Source organism: Homarus americanus, unplaced genomic scaffold, assembly GCF_018991925.1.
Source record: "Homarus americanus isolate GMGI-L3 unplaced genomic scaffold, GMGI_Hamer_2.0 scaffold40157, whole genome shotgun sequence".
Classification (NCBI taxonomy): Eukaryota; Metazoa; Arthropoda; class Malacostraca; order Decapoda; family Nephropidae; genus Homarus; species Homarus americanus.
In genome coordinates, this window is record NW_024733240.1 from 176,023 (window position 1) to 181,391 (window position 5,369).

The window sequence follows — 5,369 nt, forward strand, 5'->3', positions numbered from 1 at the left end:
CGGACACGGGAAAAGTCACTACAGTTCTTTACTATTTAATCCATCGTATTTATATTCTAATATTATAAGCTTCGAGGGAACAGACTGTACTGTAGTGTGGTTCGAGGTCACAGGGTTAGTTATCGTTTTTTAGTAATCGTGTAGAAGATGAGAGTTTTTACATTAATGATGTAAATGCTACCCCTTTTCTTCAATGTCAGGTATAATAATAATAATAATAATAATAATTAACGGTTTATTGAAAGAGCTTGGCAGCCAGAAGGCTGAAAATATACAGTTACATATTTGGGCAATGGGAATGGGGAATGTGTGTGTGTGCGCGTGCACGCACGCGCGCGCCTTGCTTAGCTTACAAAGTTTCATTCTTTGGCTTCGCCTTCAAATGTATATTGATATGTGATCTGATGCATTTCATTTATCTGTAACTTATTCTACAAACTGTCAATAAGACACAGTAGTGGAGGTGGTGGTCCCGGCCATCTAGGGTCAGGTGTTGGATTTACCCACGTGTCTTGTCACTCCAAAAACCAGCTCCAGCACGACCAGTTAACATCGCCTGGCGTTCCCTTCCACCATATAATAATACCCTTATCAAAGTACGCAAGACGAACGTTTCCTCCGTCCTCTACAAGCAGCGCTTCTCACTTAGGGTAGGACCATCGTAAGTGTAATGCACCGTAAACAGAGGTCATGTTAAGGTCCCACAAGGTGACCGGAAACTGGGCTAAGGCCGGAAGCTGACCGACAGACAGACAGACATCAGCACAGTGGCTCACAGGTGTGGTCTTGACGCAGTTGTCTTTAATGAATTGTTCACTTTTTATAGAAGTAAAAATGTCATGTACTTAGTGTCCGTAACTTGATACTGTTTTTTTTACAACTGTTATCGACTTAGGTTAGGTCAGGTGTGGTTAGTGTGGTTAGGTTAGGTTTGATTTTATTAGTTTAGGGTTGGTTTGGTTAGGTTAGGTTTGATTAGTTTAGGGTTGGTTTGGTTAGGGTAGGGTAGGTTTGGTTTGGTTTGGTTTAGGGTAGGGTGGGTTAGGTTAGGGTGGGTTTGGTGTGGTTAGGTTAGGGTACGTTTGGTTTGGTTAGGTTAGGTTTGGTTGGGTTGGGTTGGGTTTGGATAGTTTAGGTTAGGTTAGGTTAGGGTTTCAAGATGAACTGTTTTAACAATGAGAAAGATTAGTTTTTTACAGAAGCAGTTTATAATTTACGGTTGTTTAATGTTTCTTTGTTATCCGATAATAAGGTTCAGCCGGTATATGGTTTGTGTGGTTAACCGGACGTCCGTTGTGTACTGTAGTCTACTGTATGTGTTGACGAAAATGTAAATAATTATAACAAAATATATAAACTGCAGAATTAAATAGCTTAGTATATGTATAGTTTGGTTTGGTGTTAAGTGAAGCTGAACAAATTTTATATATTAGATCACACACACACAAACATATACACACATAAAATGACGCACGCACACACACACACACACACACACACACACACACACACACACACACACACACACACATATACACACATAAATGACACACACACACACACACACACACACACACACACACACACACACACACACACACACACACACAAACATATACACTTGTCTCAGCCTTCATAGGGTAAGGACGTAATGGCGCTACTAACGCGGCCGTGGTTCTTGATCATGGAGACAGCTGCCAGCCCGGTCTGTCGGGTCTTCCCTCCCCATCTCCGCCTTCCCATCTGGATTTATCAACAACCTCACACCAACAGTACAGTGCAAAGATTGACGATCAACCCACAAGTGATATACAAAAGTGGCAATTTCAACTCGAAGGAAAAGCACAAAACACAGCAATACTGATTGTGGCTGGATCTGACCTAACCTGACCTGACCTCACGGCTTCACCTGACCTAACCTGAAGGATGGATCACACCTGCATTGCCCCAAGCTACTGTCCTGGCCACGTAGCCACACACCTGCCCAACCGCATCCAGCCCATATGAGCACGAACTGGCTGCTACAAGAACAGCCCAGTCCCAACCATTGTAAAAATTATCAACACCTAATTATTATATATCATATTTATACTTATGTTACTTGTACATCATTTGTAAATCAAGAGAACCATTCCCCGATTATGTAATTTTCAGCCTTCCGGCTGCCATGCTCTTCAATAAACCGTTAATTATTAATTATTATTATTATTATTATTACACACACACACACATAATGACACACACACACACACACACACACACACACACACATAAAATGACACACAGACACACACACACACACACACATATAATGACACACACACACACACACACACACACACACACACACACACACACACACACATAAAATGACACACAGACACACACACACACACACACACACACACATATAATGACACACACACACACACACACCAAGACTTCAGTAAATAATATCTTCCACAAGTAATTAATTTCATACATACTGTCAGCTTTATTAATATAAATTACACCAGGAAGGTTATGAGGACTGAGAAACATAACTGAGAGCAGTATTAAATATCTTAGTCCGCTGTTGAGTGTTCAGTGTGAGCGTCCTCAGTTATACACGGGAGCAGGCATGACTCGCTTGACCAACTCTTTATTTAAATAGAGAAAGATTGGCTTTAATATCATTTTATTACTATTTTTTCATTCATGTAACACCATTAGAAGTTAGATTAGTGAGAAACTCCATTTATAATTACCAAAACATGTTATGGCAGCGGTGGGATTCGAACCCACGCCTCCTAGGAGACTGGAGCCTAAATCCAGCGCCTTAGACCACTCGGCCACGCTACCTATGAAGTGTATCAGAAGTTCGTGTGTTAAATGTTGTTCTAAGATAAAAAGATATTTGTTTATTATGCTTTATTATGAGTTTATTATCACCGTAATTTATTATTCCATCGGTTATCTACTTTAATATTACCGTAGGCGAGAAAATCAATAGATTATCCCGAGTTAATGAGGGATCTTCTCGAGGTTGGTTGTCTGTTTGGTTCAGTGACAGATATAAAAGTTTGTTGAGTATGTACAGTATGTAGTGAAGACTCGTGGTGACTACGAAACCCGTTCTCTCCCGGCTTAGTTGAGACGTTACGTGTTTACAACGGATAGACATTTCTGTTAATAAACGTGATGAACCTTTGTTGGGCTGTAAATCTGGTTCATTTACGAGAATATGAACGTTTTTTTTCCCCCCAGGATACACAGATCATATCCTGTAACACTGGATCGAAACGTTTTATTCCCCCAGGATAACGTTTTTTTTTTTCGTTTTACACTACAGAGAATATATTATTATTACGATAGGCCAGTTAACGTATTCTTCAGCAGGACTAAACTTTGATCTTTCATACCCAAGTTCGAAATGTTGTTATACATGATCAAATCTTCCTCACTGGTCTGAATCATGACATACTCGTGTCATAGCAACTCACTTCATAGTTACCCTAAGTAACATGACAAAGTGAGTATTATCCATGGCAATTTACACTTCTGGAACCATCCTTGGCATGTTCGAAGTCATTGCAACTCGCATTATGGCAACTGTGCGTGACATGACATGGGGATTATATATCATGGCAACTTGTACACTCCGACAGCTGCACGTGACATGACAGGGGGATTATATATCGTGGCAACTTGTACACTAGGACAGCTGCACGTGACATGACAGGGAGAGTATATATCGTGGCGACTTGTACACTAGGACAGCTGCATGTGACATGACAGGGAGAGTATATATCATGGCAACTTGTACACTAGAACAGCTGCACGTGACATGACAGGGAGAGTATATATCATGGCAACTTGTACACTAGGACAGCTGCACGTGACATGACAGGGAGAGTATATATCATGGCAACTTGCATACTACGACAGCTGCACGTGACATGACAGGAAGAGTATATATCATGGTAACTTGTACACTACGACAGCTGCATTTGACTTGACAGATGCATAGATGTCAGCAAACTCATCTAGGAGAGTATACGTGTCAGCCAGCCAGCCAAACCCCACACATACACGTATTGTTATTAACATTAACACTCCGCTGACGGCCTTGCGTTTTATTGACCTCTGTGTCACTAAGCTGCAGGCTCCTGTTGTTCCGTGGTTCCTGTTGTTCCGTGGCTCCTGTTCCGTGACTCCTGTTGTTCCGTGGCTCCTGTTGTTCCGTGGCTCCTGTTCCGTAACTCCTGTTGTTCCGTGGCTCCTGTTCCGTGACTCCTGTTGTTCTGTGGCTCCTGTTCCGTGGCTCCTGTTGTTCCTTGGCTCCTGTTGTTCCTTGGCTCCTGTTGTTCCGTGGCTCCTGTTGCTCCGTGGCTAATATTTTTCAGTCCCAGTCGTTCTAGTTGTTCCACGATATATTGTTCTGGCTGTTCATAATGACACAGGTATAGTCAAATTACTGTTCCGTGTTCATTACAATACAAGCCCTCGGTGTTTATGTGGCGGTAGTTCGCCTTTATAGGTCTGTGTCGTGGTGTAATTCTTATTCGGGTGACGTCAAACACACACACACACACACACTCTCTCTCTCTCTCTCTCTCTCTCTCTCTCTCTCTCTCTCTCTCTCTCTCTCTCTGAGTGTAATAGAAATGTGAAACAGAAAAAATAAATAAATAAAATAAAAATATCGAGACTAGATGTTAGTGAACGTCAACTGAGTCCAGGACTATGGCTTAGTATGGGTTGGTGGTGGAGGAAGGTTATGGGTTGACGGGGAGAGGAAGTGTGGGTTGCTAGGCGAGAAGTGCAAGTTGGTGTGAGGAGAGAGAATTGTGGGTTGGTGGAGGCAGGGAAGGTGTGGGTTGGCGGTGGGGAAGGGAAGTGTGGGTTAGTAGGGATAGGGTGAAGGATTGTGGGAAGGTGAAGGGGTGGAGGTGTTGGTGGTAGTGGGGTGATGGTGATGAGGTGGTGGTAGGTGGTGATGGTGGTAGTGGGGTGATGGTGATGGATGGAGGTGGTAGGTGGTGTTGGTGGTAGTGGGGTGATGGTGATGGTGGTGGTAGGTGGTGTTGGTGGTGGTGGGGTGATGGTGGTGGTAGGTGGTGCTGGTGGTAGTGGGGTGATGGTGATGGAGGTGGTAGGTGGTGTTGGTGGTAGTGGGGTGATGGAGGTGGTAGGTGGTGTTGGTGGTAAGTGGGGTGATGGTGGTGGTAGGTGGTGTTGGTGGTAGTGGGGTGATGGTGGTGGTAGGTGGTGTTGGTGGTACTGGGGGGGGGATATATAATACAGACCAGGTCGGGTTGACAGATCATAAAGCAGATATGTGACCAGGAAATAACACCATAAACAGCGAAAACACAATTGTACCATAA

General features: G+C 43.2%; 1 non-coding gene across 1 annotated transcript; it reads right to left on the bottom strand.

Moving 5' to 3' along the window:
* Positions 1-2,759: 2,759 nt before the first annotated feature.
* On the bottom strand, positions 2,760-2,841 carry Trnal-uag. Its single transcript has one exon. It is a non-coding gene; the product is annotated as a tRNA-Leu (tRNA).
* Between the last annotated feature and the right edge of the window lie 2,528 nt (positions 2,842-5,369).